Source organism: Podarcis cretensis (genome assembly GCF_951804945.1).
Source record: "Podarcis cretensis genome assembly, chromosome: 3".
NCBI classification, from domain to species: Eukaryota; Metazoa; Chordata; class Lepidosauria; order Squamata; family Lacertidae; genus Podarcis; species Podarcis cretensis.
Window position 1 is genome coordinate 17,431,981 of NC_137172.1, and position 26,727 is coordinate 17,458,707.

Below are 26,727 nucleotides of genomic sequence, written 5' to 3' on the forward strand. Positions count from 1 at the left end.
TTTTGATGAAATTTTCTTATTGTGTATTTTCATCATGTATGGCTATTTTATAATTGATTTCCTACAGTGGTGCCTCGCAAGACGAAATTAATCCGTTCCGCAAGTCTCTTCGTCTTGCGGTTTTTTCGTCTTGCGAAGCACGGCTATTAGCGGCTTAGCGGCTATTAACGGCTTAGCGGCTATTAATGGCTTAGCGGCTTTAAGAAAAAGGAAACAAACTTGCAAGAACTCGCAAGACGTTTTGTCTTGCGAAGCAAGCCCATAGGGAAATTCGTCTTGCGAAGCACCTCAAAAACCGGAAAACTCTTTCGTCTAGCGAGTTTTTCGTTTTGCGAGGCATTCATCTTGCGGGGCACCACTGTACTTATAAACTGCTTAGAAACCATTTTTGGCATGCAAGTAGTAAATACTACTACTGCTGCTACTACTACACTCAAACCCCTACAGGAATCATCTTGTTCAGGATTCCTCTCAGCCAGCCATCCATCCAGCCATCTGGGTTACTACAAACTGTTAGGAGTTCAAGTAAATGAAATCAATATCCTCAATCTATTTTCCATTTTTCTTTTCCAGCTGACATTCAACGTTCAGTGGTTCCTGATAGAAAGTGAGCATGCCAATCCTCATTGACCTTTTTGTGTTTGGGTTTTGCCACCTTTTGGTGGCTTTAAAAATATTTTTGGTACTTCTGCAAACCATGCCAGTTCCCCCCTCTTGCTTCTGTTGTGGTCTACTCCTGCTGCCCCAGGGGCACTGAATTCCCTATCAAAAGAGTTATGCCCCTGCAAGAATGAGAGAGTGCCACCACCACTTGTAATGCTGTGGCTAATCTACAGAGCAGGGAGTTGTGTCCTATTGTGCTGAGGTCTTTGGGAATAGGGAAACAAAGAGGCTGAGTGTTTAACACAGACAACAGCCAGAGATTATTGATGTACCAGCTCACAGTTCCCAAGAGCAAAAATGGACTGCCCATGTTTTTCTTTGAGGTTCCTCACATCTCCAGATCCAATTCACAAGTTGTGATGAATCGGCAAGTATTTCTCCCCTGTGGAAACTTGCCTACTGGGTTGCTATAGGGTAGCGACTGATGGTGAGCTAGAGATCCCATTTCAAATCCCAAGTCTGCCATGAATCCACTACTAGGTCAATACATTTTGTCACCTGAGACAAACCACAAAACGGCGTCCCACTCCTCCAGGGAAGAAGGGGTGAGTGAATATCCACATTGGGAACAAGGAAGAGAATTGAATCAACCTTACCAGACAGTTGAAGTGGCAGCCAAAGGCCATTGCAGGGGGAGAAAGGGCCTGCTCTGAATCATGCTAGGTGAGTCCAGAGCCCAAGAAACCCCAGAGGGTAGCCCCTGTCATTTCTTCCCTAGGGATGGGAGGAGACCAGCAGCGACTCCTAATGCCCAGAGGGGGCTACTGTGGATCCTGCCTCCCGAGGCAGTCGCCCCACCTTGCCTCATGGGTGGGCCAGCCCTGTACTAGGTGGCTTTTGGGTGGAATTAGACATTACAAGAAATGCAAAGTTTGTGTTGTGATATTTCTTCTTCTCCTCTCTTCCCTCCCCTCCCCCACATAATAGCAAACACAGATTGTGTGGGCCAAGAGGAATGGAGCTGAAAGCGGGCAACTAAGAAGCAAAAAGGAGAAGTCAGCATTCTCAGGGAGCCCCAAGGTTTTCAGAAGTATGAAAAGTAAGTTTTTGAAAACACATTAAATAGCCCCCCCCAAAAAACCTGCCCCCAAATGACTTAGCATGAAAGGGATTTTCTTTCTTTCTTGGGGGAGCGGGGAAACAAATGGAAAACTGGGGGAGGAATAGAAGTCACATCTGCACCATAAATTAAAAGCACTATTAGACCACTTTTGGTGTCTTCCTCCAGACAGTCCCGGGAATTGTTGTGTGTTAAGGGAGCTGAGGGGACGCAGGTGGCGCTGTGGGTTAAAGCCTCAGCGCCTAGGGCTTGCCGATCGAAAGGTCGGCGGTTCGAATCCCTGCGGCGGGGTGCGCTCCCGCTGCTCGGTCCCAGCGCCTGCCAACCTAGCAGTTCGAAAGCACCTCCGGGTGCAAGTAGATAAATAGGGACCGCTTACCAGCGGGAAGGTAAACGGCGTTTCCGTGTGCGGCTCTGGCTCTGGCTCTGGCCAGAGCAGCGATGTCACGCTGGCCACGTGACCCGGAAGTGTCTCCGGACAGCGCTGGCCCCCGGCCTCTTAAGTGAGATGGGCGCACAACCCCAGAGTCTGTCAAGACTGGCCCGTACGGGCAGGGGTACCTTTACCTTTACCTTTTAAGGGAGCTGAGAGTTGTTGGGAGACCCCCCTATTCCCCTCACAGAGCTACAATTCCCAGAGTGGTTTAAAAATCAGTCCCTCTTCTCAGGGAACTCTGGGAACTGTAGCTCTGTGAGGGGAATGTTGGTTATCCAAACAATTCTCAGTACCCTTAAACTACAGATAATTTGTTCTCAAAACTGTGGTGGCAAATTAGCAGTGTGTGTGTGTGTGTGTGTGTGTGTACATGCACATGCAGGCGTGATGATACTTGCATGTCCTCCACAGAAAACAGGCATGCTTATATCCTTATGCAAAGGGTTTAGAGGAAATGTCACATTTGAAGTGTAATTATGGGTTGATGGGCTTTGTTCACACAGTATGGTGTGCGTTTCCCTTGGTAAGACAGCAAAAGAGGACACTGCTCCAATTGGCACCTATTATGGCTTGTTTACAAAACAAAGATTTAGAAGTTGTCATTTGAGGATTAGCAACCCCTGCCCGCACAGACAAGGAATTCATGGGCATTTCAGCAACAACCCATTGTGGTCTCCACTCACTAGCAGTTTCTGCAACTCCAAACTGACAATGAACGCATGAAGCATGCTGCTTTACCGGGGGTTGTTTATTTTCTTTAAACTAACATCAAAACCCTGAATCATCACTGGAAGGCAGACACACAGCAGAGGTGTTGTCGCCTTGGCATAACAGTCTGTGTCGATTGTGTGTGCTGCAATTCTCTGGGTGGGCCCTCGACCTGTCCATAGCAGACAATGGTGGTCAGTTTCTCAGGGCATGGGGAGGAACTGGCAGTCTCTCAGCTGCGGGAAACATGGTATAGCGCATGCGGGAAGCAGTCCAGATCTGCTCCAAGACAATGGCCAGCCACGTTTTCCTGCTACAGGTATGCTGGACACCTATTGGCCAGAATGGATGGCTCTGCTGACTGGTTCACTATCCTAAGCCCTAATGAGGTGGGACCTCCATACCTGCCAGAACATACGGTGCCAGATGTTGGGCAGATGGGCATGATTTGTGGCGAAATGAATAAAATCAGCACCTTTGCTGGTCCTGAAAGACCTACATTGGCTCCCAGTACGTTTCCAAGAACAATTCAAAGTGTTGGTGCTGACCTTTAAAGCCCTAAACGGCCTCGGTCCAGTATACCTGAAGGAAAGTCTCCACCCCCATTGTCCAGCCCAGACACTGAGATCCAGCACCGAGGGCCTTCTGGTGGTTCCCTCGCTGTGAGAAGCCAAGTTACAGGGAACCAGGCAAAGGGCCTTCTCGGTAGTGGCACCCACCCTGTGGAACACCCTCCCACCAGATGTCAAAGAGAACAACAACTACCAGACTTTTAGAAGACACCTGAAGGCAGCCCTCTTTAGGGAAGCTTTTAATGTTGGATGCGTTACTGTATTTTAATATTTTGTTGGAAGCAGCCCAGAGTGGCTGGGGAAGCCTAGCCAGATGGGTGGAGTATAAATAATAAATTATTATTATTATTCTATTGTTATTAATCTGGACCATGGTTTGGAGGTTCCCCTGAGCTGGTACAGCTGTTTTTGCAGCTCACAGCACAGGAATGGTACATTAAAAAGCTGCCTTTGTGTGCTGATTAAGTACATGTGCTGGCATGGCTGCATATGTACTGAATGCTTTGCTTTAACAAATAACCAACCACCACATTGGGCCTTGCTGCTACTGAATGCAAGAAATTGATATTTATGATGCAACAAAGCACGGTGTACACGGACAGAAAAGCTGTTTGTTAGGATGAAGGTTGAAGCTGCCTGAAGCAAGTGAGGCAGAGTAAAAGAGAAAACACAGAAGGAACAAAAGGAGAGAAATGTCAGTTTCCTATAACTGATACTGTACTAGTTATATCTTTTCATTTCCCAGTTTGAGGGAGCAGCAACTGGCTGGGGGGGCACCTTGCCTATCCTGAAATTAACCCCTGACTGGGTGGGGTGAGGAGAACCAGCTTTGGGGACATTTTGAGAGGACAAATCATGATAAGAGTGGAAAGGTTAAACACCCTGTGCATACCCATTATTCCTGTGCTGCTGACTGCAGCTGTTTTTAATTTAAAAACTGTATTTCCAGGGGAAATTACATGGAACTTTATTCAACATATAGTTTTGCCTTCTCAGGTGAATCTGATTCTGACTGTACCACTTCAGATAGTAGCTGGCAGTTCATGTGACATGCAAAAATAATAATTTTTTAAAAAATCCCTGCACACAAAAAGCTAGCACGCGGTGAAGAGTTCTCTCAGATGTGCTAGCTTTCTGTGAACAGGGAGTTTTTTGTACAAAGCTGTTCACGAGTGATGCAGCCCCCACACAGATTTGCCTCTTCAGTGAGAGCTAGGTATCAGTGAAAGGGGAAGGAAAACAAGTAAGAAAGTGAAGTTAATATTTAGTGATAAATGGCCACTACAAAGTGTATCTCTATGGGCAGATTCATGCATGAGTCAGAAGGTATTTATGTGAAGAATGGCAAGGCCTGACACACTGTATATGAAGGCTAGTGGAGGGAATAGCCAAAACAGTTTTCTGTTGGGTTTTGTTTGCATTTTAAAGCAAACCTGTCCCCTGCCTTTCCCATTTCTCCTTCTTTAGCTGCTTTGCAACCTTTACTCCCAGGGCTCAGACAGTTTTTGCCATGTAAGCATTGTATTTGTAACCTGTTGCAGGATGTGGTGTCCAGAGAACCCCAAGCTAAATACAGTTGCCAGTAGTTGAGAGGGGCAAATCTGTCAATTTTTGTTTCTCTCTGTCCCTCAATGATTGCAGTCTTTATTTCAGTTCTCTACATTTCCACATCATTTTGTGAATCTTTTTTAAGTCCTCATGAAAAACCACCTGCAATTTAGTGCAAATCCTCCCCAAATATACACTTTTGCATGCTATTTTGCCTAATATGCACATTTTGTGCAAAGCAATGCCCTCGAATATAAAGCATTCTTGCATGCTATTTTCACGAATTTATGCACTTTTGTGGACTCTCCGTATGCATTTTTGAAGACATTACTTGGCTAGAGAGAACAGTACTGCAAGATTTGGAGAAATGTGTGTTTCAGAGGATGTCTGTATTTCAGTTTGTGATTTGTTTCGGAAAGCGTAAATTGGATAGGATAGTCCTTAAATGCAAACTGAACTGCAGTTCTTCTCCTGTGAGTGGGAGAGCTTAAAACCCATTCCTGTCTTTGCTCCCCTGCAGTTACTACATCTGAATTAAAGGTCATACACATTATAAATCTGGCAGAACTTCAGAACATTCGATTTCTTGACTTCAAACATTTTTCAGATTTCACATCTGTACTTTGAAGGAAATGGGTCTTTCCCCCCCTTTTCTTAAAAAAAAAAAAGGTTATATATGAAATCAAGTGAATGTATTTTAATGTCACACAGGATGTGGTGGTGTAATTGTGGACTGTGCCACTTTAGAATTCAGGCAGCCCACTGGGAAAGAAAGTATGTTCAAATTTATAAGGAGTGGGAAGAGAAAGATGTAGTGTTTGCAATAAGAGCAGCAGCAATGCACGATAAATTCCTTAAAGCTTTACAAAAACAAGAAGATTAAGGTGCATGCTTTATTCTGAAGTAGATATGTAAGTTAACTCAAAATAGGGAAGCTTCTTAAAGCATGCTATCCACTACTAACAAAACTCGAATTAGTGCTAAAGTGCCCATGATGAAGACTGATCCAAAACTGACTTTTTATTAGCTGTAAAAACTTGCAGGTGTTGTTCTCCATAAGATAAAAGTGAGAAGAAAGCATATGTCAGCCACATTTCAGATCTGCCAGTGCTTTAAACATTTCCCATGGAATCATCAGCACTAAATATAGTAAGTTCAACGGTGCATCCCCCCCCTCGCCCGGACGGTAGTAGGGAGAAGCTGCACCTGTTGAATGTCTACCTAACAAGCTGTTATAACAATTTAAAGCATTTCAGAGCAGTCCTTTAGTAGCAACTTGGATGGCGGCTGAAAATCAAACAGGTCCACCTTCTTTCCATCACCATACCATCAAAAGGTACACTGGTTTGTTTGTTTGCCAGTGCCCGCCTCCAAGCCTGAAAAACGTACGGTTGTCTGGAAGAGAGCAGCAGCAAACCACCTCAAACACTCTTAAAATGCTGCGTTTTCCCCCACCCCTAAACAACCTTCCCTTAAGTGTCTCTCTAAGAGGGTCGAACCACGGTAGCGGCATTTCATCCTGTGAATGTTTAACGCATCACTATCAATCTTGTGCAGCTCTATGAAAAATGAAGCTGAAATCTTTCAGAAGGAGGACGGTGAACAGCATTCTTTTTTTTTTCCTTTTTAAAGAAGATCGCTTTTTGAAAAATGGTTCTTTGTTCCTGAATAAGTAATAAAGTGAAGCTGACTAAGTGAGTCAGGGCTTGGGGTGCTGGTCGCAGAAACGCTGTAGAGCGGCACACTAGTAAAATACTCTGCTTAGGGTTGACTAAGTGCTGTGCTGTTTCTTTGAATAATTAACACCACTAACGAATTCTGCCAACTCCATTTAGAGGTAAGTCGCTCAGTGCAATCTTTACATTGTGGCATGCATAACTTTTGCGCGGTTTCTACAAAGTGCAGCGTACACACCTCACAGACAGGCAGTCAAACGTTCTAAAATCAGGGAGCCCACAATTTTAGGAGCCTAGTGGGGTTGCTCCGTATTAGTCAGACTATTTGTCCTTCTAGGGCAGCATTGTCTGTTCTGACGGGCAGCATCTCTCTGAGATCTCCAAGCAGATGCCTTTCTCATCACCTGCTGCCTTCACTTTAAGGATTGGACCTGGAGGCTTCTGTACACAAACCACATCCACTACCACCGAGCCTACAATCCTAGCCTCACAGCCTCGCTAAGCAACGTTTCTCTGTATGCCACCATTTCTGCCTAATATTTCCTCTCTCTCTCTCTCTCTCTCTCTCTCTCTCTCTCTCACACACACACACACACACACATTGTGCAGAGATTCTTTTATTCTTCTCCAAGCATCTAAGTGAATTTCCAGACTGTTGCTATTTTCCAGGTAAAAGTCAACCACAAGCCAGCAAATTAAGGTTGCATAGTTGAAGTGGATTTGGTGCTGTTGGACACAGCAAACCCCCACCAATACCTACCCTGCTTTTTGCAGTAAGGTGAGGTTGCAAACAAATCAAAATGAGCGCTCAATGAACAGTCAACATGCTTCCTGACAACCTTGTGGAAACAAACCAGGATGAATGCTCAAGAAGCTGCTGGTCTGGAAGTGCCAAGAGTTCTGTATACCTCAACACAACTGCTTAATATATTTCTTTTTTATGGTAAGAGGTATAAGAAAATTACAATGAAATAAAAAGCTTGCTTCTAGCATTTTTAAACCAATACGGGCATCGTCTGCCTGTCAAACAATGGTACTGTGAAAAGGAACTGTGGATTTTTAAAACCAAAGGACCACAATGTTCATTATTGTTCTTTTCACATGGAAACAAGCTGGAGTGTTTCTACTCAAAGTATGTGGCTCTCCCAAGACTGCTGATATTTCTTCTCCCTTGTATGTGTGTAAGGAGTAGCACTCAGAGAGCTGAGTCTGCTATTAGTATATTTGATTGCAAGCTGGCTTGGGGGGCTCTTTTTAGGACCGAAAAGCAGGTTATAAATACATTTACCAAAAAAAATTGATGAGGATAAACAACAGTAATTTTCTCTACTCATTTGGCTGTCAGTGCCTGTTTTTTTTGTTCATTGGCTTGTGTCTGGACCGAAGTTTCTCAAAAAAATCAATAATATATTACAGACACAAATAATTGCTTCAACTTAATTAAAATAAAAAAAGATATATATATATATATATATATATATATATATGGGTTGGGGGTGGGGAAGAAACAAGATTCTGGGCAATTCTTGTTTTTTTCCCCACTTGAGATTCTCCGAGGAGCAAATTCTGAGGAGGTAAAACATGCTTTTGCAGACACCAGAGCATTTGTCTGGAGACTGGTTATGTGCCTTAGTGAATTATAATTCAAAATAGAACAACAAGCAGAGCCTCTAATTATAATCATAGTAGAAAGAAAGAGGGGGAGTTGGGGAGAGGGAAGAGCAGAATGCTCCTGGCGTTTTCTTGTTAGGCCTAATGGTCAGGAGAGAGGGAATGACTCAGGCCATCAGTAATGGCGCTAGGGGATCTCTGCGTCTCCTCCTTGCACTTTCCAGGGCCATTGAGGCAGACAGGTGCCAACCGCCTTCAGCACCAGCAGCTGATAGGAAATGTAGGGAAAGTGGATAGGCTTAATCAATCTACAAATGCCTACACTGCAAAACTGCCCTGGCAATTGGCAGTAATTGGCTGCCACAGAGCAGGGAAAGCTGTGAGGCTCATAGCTGGCAGGAGCTAGCGGGTCTTTCTCTGGCTTAAGTGAGTGTGAAGACAGCCTAAAAACTTTCAAAATAAAGGGGATTTTAAAAAATAAACCCAGTGGATGATTATGGAAAGAACGAAACTCAATGGGCTCATACAAAGGCTAAAGGTGCAATCCTATGCCCACTTACCTGGAGTAAGCTCCACTGAACTCAATGGCACCTACACCGGAGTAGACATGCATTCCTAATGAGCTAGGCAGTGTTGAATTTTGCAGAGTCCCGAGCACAGCGGAATGATGAGGAGTACGTGCCACATACTCTATATTACTTTATTTAGACTTCAAAGCTGGTAGATTACAGAAAAACATCTTGCCTCTGCCGGAGCAGAGAAAGCATCCTCTCTCCTCTAAAGCACGGAGAGAACTGTGAAAAACAGGAAACCAGTGTACGTCACATCCAGTCTCCTTTCCCGTGGGAAAACCCAACAGCACAGACTGTGGAATGTAAACACCTGTCTCGTGACAAGCACTTCGCTGCACAGTGAAGAGAGCAGAAACCAACATCCAGTCCCAAGCAACTGAAAGGGTTGGAAAAAAATATTTCGCATCTCAAGCCTTGGGGTCCTAACCTGTGTGTTTGTTTGAAAAAAGCTCTCGCTCATAAATCTGTGGTATTGCCAATACAGATTAAAATCAAGTGGTTTTTCTAGGAGTTGTTGTTGCTGTTGTTCTGTAAAGATGTCTGAGGGCAGGACAGGCTACAGAGGGAGACACTTCAGGCCCCGGACCCAAAAGAGAGGAGGAGGAAGGGACAGACGCTGCAACAGCTTCGCAGCAGCTGCCCAGTCCACTGTAGTAAGCTCCCATCCTCCTTTTACTCCAAGGTCATGCTGAACAGAAAGCTCAGAAAGCCCAACCGGGCCCCCCGGACTTGGACTTGGAAGGCATCTGGAGGAAAAGATTTAGGCGGAGAGGCCAAGCGCTAGTCTTGGCAACATCGCCACTGAGCTCAGCCATGCCTGCGTTCTCTCTACTTGTATACAGTTGTACCTTGGAATGCTTTGGCTTCCGAGTGCCGCAAATCCGGAAGTGAGTGTTCCGGTTTGTGTACTTTCTTTGGAAGCCGAATGTCCGATGGGGCTTCCAATTGAGTGCAGGAAGCTTCTGCAGCCAATCGGAAGCTGTGCCTTGGTTATCGAACATTTTGGAAGTCAAACGGACTCCCGGAACAGATTCCGTTCGGCTTCCAAGGTACGACTGTACTATTTTACTGACTAAACTGCTGACTTTACTTTCAGTCTCTGAGTCTCCTTTCTGATCTGCCAGTGGCCCAGCCCTGACACAAGCCTACCTTCTGGTCTAATTTCTGGTCTGTGATCATATGCATGCTCACTTAATGCCACTCCTTGTGTCCCTTCTCACCATCAGAAACACCCCCCGACACAACCCCTTGCCAACATAAATGTTCCCTTGACTACTCCTCTAGATCTTACACCTGTGATTTAATTTTTCCATTGGAAGAAGAAGAAGAAGAAGAAGAAGAAGAAGAAGAAGAAGAAGAAGAAGAAGAAGAGTAGTAGTAGTAGTAGTAGTAGTAGTAGTTTGGATTTGATATCCTGCCTTTCACTCCCCTTCAGGAGTCTCAAAGCGGCTAACAATCTCCTTTCCCTTCCTTCCCCACAACAAACACTCTGTGAGGTGAGTGGGGCTGAGAGACTTCAAAGAAGTGTGACTGGCCCAAGGTCACCCAGCAGCTGCATGTGGAGGAGCGGGGAAGCGAACCCGGTTCCCCAGATTACGAGACTACCGCTCTTAACCACTACACCACACTGGCTCTCTGGAAGGAGCGTGAGGTATTTGAAACCGAGCTGGATGGCGAGGTGGAGGGAACCGCTTATCTGGAAAATAACAGTTTGGGAAATGGATGTGTTCTAGGGCTGAGACAGATGCACACATCCCTTTGAAGGTGGAAGATGTTTAGCTGAGTCAAAAAACCAAACCAAACACCGCAGAGCTAAATGGTTTAGCTTTGAGTTATCTGAAATACCGTTTAAACCCATACTTCACCTTTTCAGAAAAGCCTTGAAAACCCACTTGTTCTCAGTGGCACACCCGTAAGTGATATTTCATCTCATTACTGAGCTCCTTTGGCTGGCAAGACTTGTTAAAACTGTGCTCTATTTCTGGCCTAGATATGCATTTACTATTGCTAAAAATGTAGTTATATGGAAATTTGGTGTTTATTTCATCTCACTGCTGTTTAAAGTTGCGTTTTTATTTCTGTGCAAGCCACCTTGAGTAAGTTACACTCGTAAAGGAGGATGCTGGGCACCAAAAGAATAGGAAAAAAAGAGGAATGTTCTCTACCTGGTCAAATGGCTATTTTGAGCATGTAAATCAAAACTGGTGAATGTTCACCAGAGCCTGAATACAGGAATAGGGAAGCTGTGGTTAACCAAGATGGCTAAAGGTTAAGGGTCCAGTGTGGTTGTAATAGTTAGAGTGTCAGACTAGGAACTGGGAGACCTGGTCCCTACGCAGCCATGAAGCTCACTGGGCGACCTTTGGGCAGGTCTTTCAGCCTAGCCTACCTAACAGGGTTGTTGAGAGGATAAAATGAAGGTGAGGGAGAACTATGTAAACAACCTTGTGCCTCTTGGAGGAAAGTTGGGATAAAAATGCAATAATAAAAATAAAGGATGATGGGAGTTGCAGTCCAACAGCCTTAATATGTTTCCCCGCCTCTTCCATTGCAGCTTTCGAGACCAGCTCTCTTGCTCTTTGCAGAATCAAGCCTCCAGCTGATGATCACTGACACTCTTGTGTTGTCATGCTTTGACTTTAAAGGCCTGTCATTTCTGAATGCCATAATCAACTGTGACAATTTATTTTCTACAGCTCGTTGGTTCAAAGGGTCTTTCTAGGACATTTAGTTTATTGCACTGCCATAATTGAAAATTATCTGACACCTGCAATTTTTGGAAACCAGGACGTAAAGAGTATGAAGTGTTTAATATTTAATTTGACAATAGGAGAGGTTTTTATTCAGCAGCTAATAGCTGCATCTTGCCACCTTCAGCCAATGTTAGGTTTCATCCCCAGCAGCAACTAGTTTCTCTGAAAGAGACACCACTTCGCTGGATGATTACAGCTGGCAAATCTCGGCCAAATGGGAAGCAGCTGGGGAGACAAGGAGTCTGTAATTAGCAGGCCAAGTTTTCTTTTTGCCCTATAGCCCAGTGAAAGAAAGCAATGATGAAAAATTAAAGGGGAATGTTTATGTGTAAATAAAACTAGCCTGGGAAACAGAAAGCTCAAATGGGCCAAAATGCAGAATTTGGAATGGAAGTTGGAGCAAGCTTGTTTTCTCCTGCTCCAGAAGGTAGGACTTGAACCAGTGGCCTCAAGTTGAAGTAAATGAGATTCCAACTAGCCATATGGTAAAGCTTTCTGACAGTAAGAGCTGTTCAACGGTGGGACAGTCTCCCTCGGGAAGTTGTGGACTTCCTTTGAGGTTTTTAGTCAGAGGCTGGATGGCCGTCTGGCATGGATGCTTTGCTTGAGATTCCTGCATTTCAGGGGGTGGACTGGATGACCCTCAGGGTCCCTTCCAACTCTACAATTACAGTGGTGCCCCGCAAGACAAACGCCTCGCAAGACGGAAAACCCGCTAGACGAAAGGGTTTTCCGTTTTGGAGGCGCTTCGCAAAACGAATTTCCCTATGGGCTTGCTTCGCAAGACGAAAATGTCTTGTGAGTTCCTGTGGGTTTTTTCCCTTCCCCCCCTTTTCCTGAGCCCTAAACCGCTTATCAGCTGATCCGCTGATAAGTCGCTTATCAGCTGATCTGCTAAAAGCCGCTAAACCGCTAATAGCGCTAATCCGCTAGGCTGTCAATGGGCTTGCTTCGCAAGACGAAAAAACCGCTATACGAAGAGCCTCACGGAACGGATTAATTTCGTCTTGCGAGGCACCACTGTATATGATTCTATGCCGCTTACCTACAAGAGATAATACTTTATTCGGCTATAAGCCCACAAGGTAAAACAAATCAATAGATAAAATAGCATTTTACAATCTAAAATATCAACTAAAATATTTCAACGCATAATCTCTTTCACATTATTTACAATCTCTAGAGTACCTACAAATGTCCCTGGGTGCACCAGGCATGCTTGTTCCTCCCTGCAACCTTCCCACATTGAGCAGGATATATTGATGGGGCCTCCAACTGTGCATAGCTTAAAGTACTTAGAGCATGGGTAGGCAAACTAAGGGCCGGGGGCTGGATCCGGCCCAATCGCCTTCTAAATCTGGCCCACAGATGGTCTGGGAATCGGCATGTTTTTACATGAGTAGATTGTGTCCTTTTATTTAAAATGCATCTCTGGGTTATTTGTGGGGCATAAAAATTTGTTCTCCCCGCCTTCAAAATATAGTCCGGCCCCCAACAAGGTCTGAAGGACAGTGGACCGAGCCCCTGCTGAAAAAGTTTGGTAACCCCTGTTAATCCTTCTTCAGAGCTTCGGACTGTGGAAGAGTTGGAAAGGGCCAGTACCAATACCAACACACACAATTCCATCCCCAAACCTTTCAAATTCACAAAAAGGGCTTTGAGCAATGGGGTTTAAGCAGCATGGGATTGCAGTTTGGGGATCCGTCTATTCTATGCACATCGAAGACATACAATTGCTTTTGGGAAAACCGCTTTGCTCCCGTGTGGAGCTACGGATGCACTTCGCTGCTGTTTCCACCATGAGTTGCGCTTATAAAAAATAATGGCTGCAACCTTTCCAGCAAAAACAAGCTAACCCTGTTTTGTGCACCTGTCACAGTTCTATTATTGAAATGGGTGTCATTCCCATGATGGGTTCTTTTATGAAAGGGTGCCCAGAGATGAGAGGGACTTGTACACGTGTGTTTGTGTGGGAGGTTTACAAATTATTTATCAAAGTTTCCCAAGTTAAATCACATGGCAGAAGCCTTCGTGTAAAAATAACAATCCTGTCCAGGGAAGTCTGAAAAGTGGCTGTTTAGGATTGTAGCAGCTTGTCTGAGCTGCACTCAAAACATGACTTAAGTCAGGCTCTTTGCCTGCTCAGTGCAATGTCCACATCTTTTCCAAGTGGTCATTTATGCACCAACAAAAAAGAGGACAAGAAAGAAACCGCTTTGTGTAAAATTTGCATAGGCTGATTTATGTGCATAGGTACAAATTTAGAAATAATTACTGTATTTAGACGGAAATGCAATGGCAGTATTTGCATGAAGCGGTAAGCCAAACTATAGCTTAGCACGAAAGTGCTGACTCTTTGCTCCTTCCCAGTCCTTTTAACTCACTGGAGCACAGAGAGGTGAGCTTCTCTCTGAAAGGCAACCATTCACGTGGTCCTGGAAAGCTAAAGTTTACTGTGATGTGCAAACTCTAGCCGACAAAAGGCAGGAAGAAGGAAGTGTCGAAGTATTAAATGGGCCAGTGAGAAACTTTGGCCTTCATCATGGAAGAGATGCTTCTTTGAAACATGTTTATATGGTGTTTGCAATCTTTTGGAAAAAAATACTGGGATGTATAAATATTACTGTGGGGAAAAGAGTTTAAAATGTCAGAAGATAACATCTTCTTAAACGATATAATTAATATATGAGGCTTGACAAGTGGTCAACATAAATTGATTCTCTGTGCCCTTACAACTGTAAAAATATTGACATTAATAAATATGGCCCCCGCTCATCAATGGATAGATGACATGACAGCTCTTGCAACCCATGAAAGGATTGCTTTCAGACAAAGACTATGCTTGGACAAATTTAATGATATTTGGAACGTATTTATTGGAACCATTGTGATCCATGAACCAATGTATATTTGAGGGAAACCATAAGTTTATCCATTTACATATATGCTACATATTTCTGTAACCTTAATTATTGTTGTTGTTGTTGTTGTTTAGTCGTTTAGTCGTGTCCGACTCTTCGTGACCCCATGGACCAGAGCACGCCTTAATTATATTTTATTGTTATTTTGTTATTGCTGGTTTCCTCTGCCTTTAAAAATGTTTTTATGTATCCTTTTTCTTTTTCTCTTCCCCTATTCTTTCTTTTTCTGTTTTTACTTTAACTCACTGTAATAATCTGGATAAAATATAAATAAATATTGTGGAAGAGATGAGAGGTTTAGGCATCAAGATGTGATAAACCCACCCCTGCTGAGGCCTGATTAGCCTGGTCTTTGAGAGCAAAGGTAACAATACAGGGAGGAAAGAGAGGCCTAGAAAAATCTGTAACTGCCCACATGATGTGAGTGGTTATAAAGCAAAAAGGGCAGATTCCTCCTACTCTTCAAATTGTACATATATCTAAAGTGGGAATTTGAATCTGCATTAAATAAAGGCATTAAATAAAGTGTGAACAGGTCCGCAGTGATGGTGTGTACAGAAAAACATTTCAGTTGCAGAAGTAATGCCCTGGGGGTTAAATTTAGCTCTGAACTTTAACATATCATTGCTAACAGAGAATGATAGGAATAGGATTGAGAACCAAAGCAGCAATTATATATATAAGGCAGCCTCTACTGTCCGTTTCCACGGCGACTCTTTAAACAGAGCTAAACAAAATAATGTTAATGTGGAAAACCGCTTGAGTGCTTTGTGACATGTTTCTGTTTGGATGAGCAAAATGCTGAAAGGGGATGGATCCTTTCAGACTCACAGCACCATAAAACTAACACCAATTACCTAGTCTGAAGGAAATAAGTGATATTTAAAGCACAGGGAACAAATCCCAAAAAGAGGTATTTCATCCTCAAGGTTTAAAAATATCACCTAAGAGGTGAGAGATGTTAAAAATGACACCTTTTATTATGTTGGAGGCCAAATCCCATTAAGGATGCCTTCACAAATCCCCTTAATTGGTCCCCCCCTTTTTTTTACAAATCCCACCAGGTTCAACTACAGAATCTTATATTGCAGCTTTGATAAACTGATAATAAGTCCAAGTAAATCTCTAAAGACTTAGTTCAGGCACCAAGGAAGAGAGAAATGATGTGTTCTGTGCCGCCTCAAAGTGGGGCCTTTCTAAAGGAGCAGACACACAGTTTGAGGTAATTCCCAGCTCTGTAATATCAAACTTACTAGATGTTTAAAAGAAAATGTAGGACCACCTTTTGGGGAAATCGATTTGCTTGTACTGTAAACTGTTACCGAGCAGAATTTAGTTATCAACACCTACGTTGGGACGCAGGTGGCGCTGTGGGTTAAAGCCTCAGCGCCTAGGACTTGCCGATCGAAAGGTCGGCGGTTTGAATCCCTGCGGCGGGGTGCGCTCCCGCTGCTCGGTCCCAGCGCCTGCCAACCTAGCAGTTCGAAAGCACCTCCGGGTGCAAGTAGATAAATAGGGACCGCTTACCAGCGGGAAGGTAAACGGCGTTTCCGTGTGCGGCTCTGGCTCTGGCCAGAGCAGCGATGTCACGCTGGCCACGTGACCCAGAAGTGTCTCCGGACAGCGCTGGCCCCTGGCCTCTTAAGTGAGATGGGCGCACAACCCCAGAGTCTGTCAAGACTGGCCCGTACGGGCAGGGGTACCTTTACCTTTACCTTTTTTACCTACGTCATGTTTCCTAAAAAGTTGTGCAAATCTGATCACTTAGCCATGTTCAACTAGAGTATTATTTACACTGTTGTTTTGTGCTTGCAACCACATTTATGCTTTGTACGATTTTCACATGTAAAGGCAAATCTATTTCCATTTAGGGTTCTTCTCATGCTTGTGGCCATGATCATTTGTAAGGTTAGGTGTGGAGAAACAGGATCTTGTGCGCTAGACCATTTTTCTCTCTCCTTCTTGTCCCTGATGCTCTTTTCTGCATACCTCTGTCTTGTCTCAGCCCCATGTGTCACAAAAAGAAAGTAGCAAAAAAATTCAAATGCCCATGCCTGAAGCAACATAGGCTGAGGTATGGACTGATGGTTACTAGGCAGACGAGAACAGCTGAGTTTCATCAGATGACAAGGAAGTGCCTAACTTGTGGTAAGCAGAGGGTAAAGATTTATATACGAGAAACGATCACAGCTGGTTCCTCATTTACACAGAAAACCCTCCTTTAACTTAACGTATCTGTTAGCGGGAGTGAATTGGCTTATGCTTATATTCAGATTATTTAACAGTTACACAACTATAATTTAAAAGAAACTTAGCATATGCAATTGGGGGGGGGGGAATCTAACACATTCCTCTCATCCCCACCATGTCAATGTTTTCATCTTCTCCCAACTTCAGAGGTGAATTACTTGCTGGGAGAAGATAGCAGCAACTGATGTTTGCATGAAGAGTGATGCCATCAAAGAGGAAATATGGACATAAATACAGTCTCTGTTTAACATTGTGCAGTTCCCCGGGCTATTAGTCTCTGCAGGCACATGGATTTCAACTTGTTGCCGCAAGAACGGCAAGCTCATTAAAAGAATATTGACATCCTTCCTCATTAACTCACACTGTATGTATACGGCTAATGAAAGGCTGCAACAAATGCTTTTCCAGCACCGTAATCTGTTATGTGTCCTCCACATGCTCACATACGTGAGCAGACAGACAGACAGACTGTGGCCATTTACCAAGAGAACAGATGGCATTTTGTGGAACTGTTTGGATCATTGAGTGCCTTAAGCTACAGAAAACCAATGCTTTTGTGAGGATCTTTCCATTCCTCGCTTTGGCCCTCCTTTTGCCTGTATATGGCTGGATCAACACTTCATGAAACAATACACAAGCCCTTGCCTACCTGATGTCCTCCAGATGTTGCTGGGCTGGGGTTGATGGGAGTTGTAGTTTGGCAACACCTGGAGGATGCAGGTGCAACAACGCAAACTGAAACACAGTTATCCTTTGAAATCCACACTTCTCCGCATTTTGCAACACAGTTCTCCAACCAAAGCATTTGTGCAAAGAAGTTTGCATTAGGGGGAGGTGCACAAAAATGCATGTATTAGTATAAAAATATTAGGGAAATGTGTTGTCAAAAGTGTGCGTGATGGGCAAAACTGAATAGAAGGATGTGTATGTTTGGAGAGATGTTCATGAACAGTTTTTAGTGGATTTTTTTTAAAAAAAAGAATAGGGGGGAATGGGGTAAAGCATTGTCTTCATGCCATTCACCCTGTTCTCTTAGAATGGCAATGGCACTCACCTGAGATGTGCTGGACCTGAGAAGCGGTGAGCTCCTGCTGAAATAAAGCCTTGGCTGTTGTTATTTAAATTATTCATATACTATTAGTAAAAAGAGGCATGGCAGAAAAGAAGGGAGTCATAATTCAGTGATGGAACACATGGTTGGCGCTTCTTATGTTCTTAGGTTGATGGGCTACAAAGACAGAACCTTTTCAGTTGTGGCCCCACGTGTGTGGAATTACCTCCCTCTTAGACCTCCTCTGCTTGGCTCTGCCTCTGCAGCCTTTAACAGGACCCTAAGGACTTCTTTTTAAAAATCTGCTAAACTTTTTATTAATTTTTTTTTCTAGCCCCATGCTTTTTATGATTTTATTTGCTGCTATTTTTATCACTTTCTTTTAAATGTTTTTACTGTAAGAATTGAAATATAATAATTGGATAAACCACTTTAATTGAAATTATGGGGCTTCGTAGCAGCTTCACCATGATTATATTGTGTCCATAATTATTGCAGATCCTCTATCTTTGGACTCTTCCATTGGCTGCTTCTGTTTTGCAGTCATTGCAGAGCTTCTATTATGCTGTGCATAAGACCCAAATAAAGTAGAGAGGAAACTGATTAATTAGATCAAGGAAACAATAAAAACAATTATGTACAAAATCACTCTAAAATTCACCAAGTGTAATTAATCCCCAGAGAGAGGCAACTTTCTTCAATTGCTCTCAGTTCAAGTTACACGAGGTTCTGTGGTTAAATGCACACGTGTGCAATTTTTTTTTGTTTCGTTTGGAGACAAAAAGTTTCTCTCCCCCTCCCCTTTAATCTCTCCTCCCCATATATGTATCAAGGAAACAAAGAAAAGTTAAGTTTTAGGGGGGAAACAGACCAATGATGCAGAGAGGTAGAGCAGCAAAACAAAAACATAGGAAATAAAGTATTATTCAGTGGTCGCTCTTCAGTTTTTGCCAAAATCAGGAGACACATGTCTACACCCATCTCACATCTTGTAGAATAAGGACAGGGCAATCTATGGCCTGCCAGATATTGCTGGACTACAACTACCATCAGTCCCAGCCAGCATGGCCCAATCGTGAGGGATGATGGGAGCTGTAGTTCAGTGACATCTGCAGGGCACCAAGGGTCTACTCCAAGCTAGGCTGGTCAGATGGCAAAGAAAGGAGGAAGTTTCTACCATTTAATAGTATCAGCACAGCTTCTTATATTTGCAACTAAGAGAATTCCCTATTCTACACAGCTATTAAAGGTAAAGGAGACCTTTGTTATGCAGGTTTTAGGAGCAATGGGTAGAATAATGGAATTGGAGAAAGTTTCGAAGACCACCAAGTCCATCTTCAGTAGAGGAAATCCAGAGTTACAGCATTCCTAGCAGATGGCTGTCCAAGTTTATGTTCAAATACTTCCCTTGATGGAAAACTCCCCACCCCTCCACTTAAAAGACTCATGAGGGAACTACCTAGTTTCTCCTATTAGATTTATAGTGAAGAGCAGATCGAGAGAGATTTCTCCCTGTGAGATGCAGCCTCTCAACCTTCTCCCAATTATAACTATGTCTTATTATGCTGAATGAACTGCCACAGACATTTACAATTAGATTCCACTCTTCCCACACTTCACGTCCAGGGTGGAGAACTTGTTGCCATTGGCTTATTTTCATGAAGCTCTTGGTCTGGTTTCAAAACTCCACCCACTTTGGACTCCATCTCTCTTCACTTTTGGCTCTGCCCCTGCCTACCGCCAACATATAGGCAGCTACCAACAAATTACTCTCAAGGGAATCTGTACTTAAACAGAAAGGATTTCCTTAGTCCCATTAATTAAATGAATTCAAGCTATTAATTTATTGATTAAGCCAGGCATAGGCAAACTCGACCCTCCAGATGCTTTGAGACTACAATTCTTATCATCCCTGGCCACTGGTCCTGTTAGCTAGGGATGATGGGAGTTGTAGTCCCAAAAAATCTGGAGGGCCAAGTTTGCCTCTGCCTGGATTAAGCTATAGAGCAAATTGTGGTTTGTAAGCCTCCTTAGTAGGGAGAGTCTAAACTACAGTTTCTCAGTTCAGTCACCATGGGAAACTGTGGTTTAATGAACCAGGAAGTATCCTCTGAAACTGGGTACAAGAGACAGGGAAAGAGTGAGGGAAGTGCTTGCCTTGAAAAGTATTTCATACTAACAACAACAATTTTATTATTTACATGCTACTCATCTGACTGGGTTGCCCTTGCCACTCTGGGCAGCTCCCAAAGAAATATTAAAAACAGAATAAAACATCAAACATTAAAAACTTCTCTATGCAGGGCTGCTTTCAGATGTCTTCTAAAAGTCAGATAGTTGCTTATTTCCTTGACATCTGATGGGAAGGTGTTCCACAAGTGTTGGGCACCACTACCAAGAAGGCCCTGTGCCTGGTTCTCTGTAACTTCTTTTCTCACAGTGAGGTTATTAATGCTTTCTTTCTTCTATTGATTTTTGCAGGGGGTGGGGCATCCTTGAGGCGAAGGGCAGGGTGTGTGCTAGCACCTAGCACCTCAGCGGTACACAGGTTTTTTTAAAAATGTTTTACAGCTAAAAGTTCAGCATAAAAAGTCTGATTTCTAGGACTTGAATATTTGTATACCTGAGGCATATGAATCACTCTGCAAAAAATAGTCAGACAAACGGCAAAAAAGGAGTAAAATTCAATAGTATCACTGAAAATCTCCATAAAAATGCAAGCAAGCAGGTACAAGGGCTTCATTCCCATGACTTTTCATTTGCCATAAGCTTTAGATTCTGAAGGTATTGGACCCCACAGGACCTCACTAACGATAGGAAGAGGTCCTACGTCACACAACCACTTAGCCTAGAACTTCTCTATGAAGAATAAACAGACCAATTGAAGTGCAATCTTGTTAAGCACCTCTAATTCTCTGAGACAGTGTCAGCCATATGATGAACAAGTAGCAAAGGCCACCCAGATAATAACACCGAATAGCAGCCCCTGTTATTCTTCCGGCAGGCATTATCAACTGAGGAGGACAAATCGCACCAGTGCTGTGCTCAGGTGAAAAGACAGGTAGACAGGGCTTTAAATACCAGTTCCGTCTGAATGTGCAGAGTGATCACCTTTTCCAATCCTGTATACAAGGGGTAGGGAACATCTGGCCTGCAGGCATTATCAAGCCCAGCACTGGCCATTCAGGTGGCCTGAAGTGGTGGGGGAATTTTAAGACCCTGCTGAATACCAATAGTGGATCTATTATTTGGGGGTGAATGCTTATGCAACCAAAACAGCACTGCCCTCACACAAGAGGGGCTTATCAGAAGAATCTGAAGAACCTCAAGGTTGCAGACGTACTAAAATAGATACATGCAAGGGTGACTCCCCATCCCCAACTGCAAGTGGACTGGACGTGCTCAGAGCACATGGACTGCTAGCTAATCATTGTGAGGGAAATAGTGAATATTTGGGTGAAGGAGGGGTGGAACGGAGTAACATGGAAGAGGAGTTGCTTGGTTGACTGAAGCCCCGAACAGAAATTCTTCCTCCACACTGCAACATTTTGTTGCAGGCCCTTCTGGATTTTCCCCAAAGAGAAGGTTAGATACATAGTGGTAGATGAATAAGAAATTAGTGTCAAAGTTTGTGGGCTTTTTTTAAGGGCTAGATGCCCACCAACCCGCAGACTACAGGCAGCCTTGCAGGAGAGCGCTGATATTGGGTCCCAGTCACCATCAGTAGAAGCCACTTGCTGGCTTCTACTGATTAGGATGTACTTCAGTACCCTAGAGAGGTCCCCTTAGGAGATGAATGCAATGTGTAGTCTCTGATTGCATCCCCACACTCTGGTCCAAAGCTATAGCTTCATGGAGGAGTCTGGATGGGAGAAAAGCATATTGGAGTGGGGGGTGGCAAGAGCAGGCTGTTAGGAAGTACATCACAGGTATGGGAAGGTTTAGTACTTGCTGTTCACATTCCCCCTCTTGCTCCCAGAATCAGATTCTGGAGCCTGCACTTTCTAATGTTTGAGGCGGACAGAGGTGTACCTGCTGCCATTATGTCTAATGGATCCCCTTTCTCCCCACACATTCTCCCTGCCATTAAGATCTTCACCAGAAGGCTTTCTCATGATTATATCTCTATGGCAAGCCCCCCCCCCCTCCCCTCAGCAATTTTGGCTGAGCTGCCTTTGGTGCCAGCAACATACAACTCTGATAATTTTTTAACCTTTCTGAAAGCTCTTCCCCACAGAGATCAAGCTGTCGCCCCTTGGAGCTCTACAGGATTCTATCCCATACACAGAGTGATTTGGAGCTGAAAGAGAGCCCTTAAGGAACTCATGTATTCAAATCATTGCTCTAAGAAAGATTCTTATGACACATAATTTGAAAGGAACAATCAGAAAAAAACTACAATTGAAGCCACTCAGTGCCATGCTGTGTGCCCACAACAGAAGACAAATAGCTCAGCAAATCCCTTGTGATAGCTGCAGAGCAATCAAGCGAGAAAGACAAAAATTGGGCCTTGAGAAATGGCCAGAAATTAGGTTATTAAAAGCCTTAATCAAAGCTGTTGAACACTGCACAGTAAGAAAAGAGACCTTGCAACATCCTGCAACGACAAATAGCCAAAAGATCATTAGCGCTCTCCGCAGGGCCTGCTTCAACTCCTTCAGTGCTTATTTCTGAACTCATTCTTCAATTTCTTCCACAGTTGTATATTATTTACTTCAGAGCAATGAAGAGAGAAATCACTGTATGGAGTCCTTGACAAAGTTCTCCACTTTGTTGTGATAGTTCCTGGTATGTCATTTTTAATTTGATCTAGGGGTGACCAGGCCACAATGTTGTGAATCTAGATTTTACCTTTCAGTCATCCGGCACACTGAAATATGAGGCAGCCGTTTCTTCGACTGCCCATTGCTCCCCTTAGTGCTATCTGCCTCTTGGTGGAGAATAGTCAGGAGACTCTTCCAGTGTACTTAGAGATGTAAACAACCATGTTGGCTGGTGCTGATTGGAATTGTAATCCTAAAGGACACCAGGTGGGCTGTTTTAGGTTGTCATGTGGCAAGCCTAATTTGGCCTGTGCATGCCCAAGCCTGGCGTAAGATCAGTTATGGTAGAGTCTGGAGGAAGGTGGCCGAGTGGGGGCTTGGGGCAGAGTATTCCCACTTCAGCAGCTTATACCCTTTCACAGATCAGAAAGAAAGAGTGGCCAGAAAGGTTCAGGACCTTGGACAGGTCCAAGAGAAGGGACAGCTTGTTCAGACAGGGACTGGTTGCTGACTCAGCTCTTATTCTGCAGCCTGACTATCCCTACCAGGCTCCACCCTCTTGATGGGAGAGGATGGAGTTTCTTAAAGGGACAGGCCCCTGGCCTGGAGCCTGGCATCTCATGCTGCTCGCAGTGGTGAGCGGATCTGGCAGATGAAGCCAGCGCAAGCAAGGATGCTGCTTCCCTGGTAGTGTGTGGCTTGGTTTCAGTATTGAGGTCTCCAGTTCCAGTGATGACCCCTGGTTTCTGGGCTCAGGCTCAATGTTCAGGGCACAGGTGTGGTGCTTCTCTGGGTAGTCATATATACTCGTCTGTGGGTAGTGATATTTACACTTAATTGCACTTGCCATTTTGCTTCCTGTTCACTCAGTTTGGACAGGGCTTTTTGGACCTCTCTACAATCTCTTTTTGTTTTAACATGATATGCTAAAAACTGAATGTCAGTGTTCACAGAAAACAATGAGTTTATATTTGGTATGATATATTATGTAATATATTGTTATTGTGTTTTGCATCAGGATTATTCTTGCACTCTCAATCATCATCATCGCCTCCAGCACTGTGTGCTGTTGTGCTGCTCGTTGTGTTCTTGTTTTTGTTGTTTTTGCTAATAATTTTTGTTTTAGTGGTCAGATCACTGTTGTTCTTTTATTTGCTTTCATATTTGCAAGCCACTTATGAGCAAGTCCTTTGTGGAGGGCTTTTTAAAAAAGCCATGTAGAAGCTATTGAGAAAAATAGTCATTGAGAAGAATAGTTATGCATTTAAATGAATTTGTGTTGTTCAGAAAATTACTCTCTTTCTCTGCTAGCTGTGTCATGTGGTACTGCTCCTACAGACTGAGTGGGTAATTGGGGGGGGGGGGGAAATCAAGCAACTGGCAAGTAATGAATAATGGCCAGCAGAATTAGAAAACACGTTTGCTTCCAGAAGGGCTGTCTTTAAAACAAGCACGTTACATGCTCAAATCTGAGAACATTTCAAGATTCACAATCAGTTTAATTGGATACCTGCTGGCAAGGTAAATGTCTTTTTATCATCAACAGCAGCAAATGCAGCTTCACAAATCACTGCCAGATGAAACCAAATATTTGACAATGAATAAGAAGGCCTTATTCTTTACTATTCAGTTTTGGATTAACGTTGATTGTAAGAGCATTGTAATAGTTCAAAATGATTCTCACACCCAAGTCTCTTTAACGTATCTCCCACAAACAACACAAGACTGAGGTTTTGTTGCTAAGTCAGGTTTTGTTTCCAAACGAGGAATGGGTAACTAGCCACAATGGTTATTTTCTACCTCCACAGCTGGAGCCAATATGCCTCTATAAACCAGTTGCTGTTATGTTCAGGTCCTGCTTTTGGGCTTCCTGTAGGCATCTAGTTGGCCACTGTGAGAACAGGATGCTGGACTAGATGGGCCATTGACATCATCCAGCAGGCTCTCCTAATGTTCTTACGATTGGCTGGTGTTATCAGCCCTCCACCAAACAGCTTCAGGCCACTGGTTAGTCCAACTAATTTGAATTTTAGACCCACTAGCAGGTTTGAGAGGGGCTTGGGCAAGTTACCCTCTGCTCCTCCATGAAGTCCCATCCTGACAGCCTAATCCTACAGCAGGCTTGCCAAACTGTGCCTGCCCCTGCTTGTTTCTTTTAAGTCTGGGCCCGAGGCTGAGTGGAGTTCATCCTGGGCCTTACTAAACTGCGACAAAAGCTTTGTCCATGGGATCTCTGGTACAACAACAACAACAACAACTTTATTATTTATACCCTGCCCATCTGGCTAGGTTTCCCCAGCCACTCTGGGCTTCTTACAGAATATATAAAACATAATAAAGCATCAAACATTAAAAACATGAGAGGGGCCTCATAGCTGAATGGGGATTTGAAGCCAGTTTTGATGCAGAGAGTGAGTGAGCGAGTGAGAGATTTACATGCAGTGGATGTGGCCAAAGATAAGGAGCCCTTACTGGTGCCAACTTTTATGATGCACCTGACCATCAGTGAGGAGGGCTGATTTATCTGGCCAACTGCACATATGGCTCCTGGAATACTATTTAGAGCACAGAGTAGGTCCAGAGAATTTCAGTTGGCACTGCATGGTCTTCCTGCTTCCAGAGGCTATCTCTTGTCTGCTTAGATTCTGAACACCGGGGATGGGAAGCAGGATGATACTAAGGTGAATGGCACAGGTGGATCTCAACATGGAAGTGCTGAGGACTTATTACGAGTAATGGCTGGGCATGTCATAGTGTACTGTCATTATGCACACACAGACTGAGAATTGGCCTGGGACTGGTATTATAGAGGAATCTTCTCTCATGCATGCACCTCTATACTTGTAGGAGGAGATGGATTGGGCCCCATGATTTTTACCAGTTCCCACCCTCACAGCCGAAAATTCCTAACTGCAATGAGAAACAATTTTAAAAGTTGCGATTCAAAAATGGGTGACTCTTTCCCCTGCGTCTCCAATGTCTGCAGTATCTTTCACCAAATCTGAAGTTAGTAGGTTTTGCACCCGCAGTTCAGCCACTAGAGGGGGACGCAACACATACTGTGCTTGAGAGCTAAGCTTGTTCCTGAGCATTTTGTGCTCAGTAATTCATCGCATTCTTTTGAGGAAAATCTGAAAACTGAGCTGTAGTGAACTGAGAGTTCTAACAGACCTCTATCCTCCAATGGAGGCAACATATTTTGATTTTAAATTGCAGCAGTAGAAAGCGTACCAGATAAGACTACACTCTTTTATCACATTTCAGTTTATCGGTTTCACTTTCCCTTAATTTCCGGACTGGGAATTTGCACTGTATTTTTGTGGGTGTGTACACTCGCACACATCCTTCCTCCTCCCCGAATTTCATGATAAGATTTTAAAGGCTCTTTTAATTAATAAATGCGGAGTTGTTGCAATTTGGTCTTATCTGGGCGTGGGTGGGTAATCTCAAGGAAAAGAGCTTGGTAGTCAACTTGATTGATTGCCTTTACATTGCCACCATTAGCGTCTTTATAAAAGGATGAACTTCTAAGAGTGAAGAAGGAGAGGTCAGACTGTGGCCATGACAAGGGACAAGGCGAGATTCAGTCTGCAGCAGTTTTGCAAAAGTTCCAATGCCCCAATTGCTAGTTGACACCAGATAAAAGATGGGGTGGTGGAGGAGTCACAGAACTGCAGAGGGTCATCTAGTCCCCTTCAATTTTAAATGCTTTTCCTCTCCCACCAACTCCATAGCTTTTGCCCCTTTCTAGGGGTGTGTCAAAGGGGCTTAGGAATGTGTGGGTCCATGACACCCCCAATTTCCCTGCCAGTCAGTGGGATGTCTACACCTTTGAGAACCACAGCAGTGTGAGTGCTATCCTGTTGGCAGGCCTCCCTCCCTGATAGCTGCTGAAAACACTTCTGGTTCTTCCAGTAGCCCTTCTGTTGGCCTTTGGGCTGCCCTTGGGATCACCCTGCCACTTGACTAAACACAGCAGCAAAAGTACTGTAGTTGCTTAAAGACCAAGAACTTTATGGCATATACCTCTTGCATTCTAGCACCCGCTCATTCAGATGCAGCAGTTAGTGGCGTGTAAAGCATGGCAATTCACGGAATGTGTACACAACCATAAATTTACTAACCAAGCTGGAAACCATAATA

The 26,727-nt window shown here is 43.8% G+C and overlaps 1 protein-coding gene and 1 long non-coding RNA gene across 6 annotated transcripts in view; one reads left to right on the forward strand and one right to left on the reverse strand.

The window, feature by feature from the left end:
• SLC8A1 (solute carrier family 8 member A1) overlaps positions 1–26,727 on the reverse strand; it is a 299,351-nt gene that overhangs the window by 73,133 nt on the left and 199,491 nt on the right. The gene's annotated exons all lie outside the window — the stretch shown is intronic.
• LOC307212121 lies at positions 805–11,629 on the forward strand. Its single transcript, XR_013836846.1, has 3 exons — positions 805–1,326; positions 1,591–1,702; positions 11,401–11,629. It is a non-coding gene; the product is annotated as an uncharacterized lncRNA (long non-coding RNA).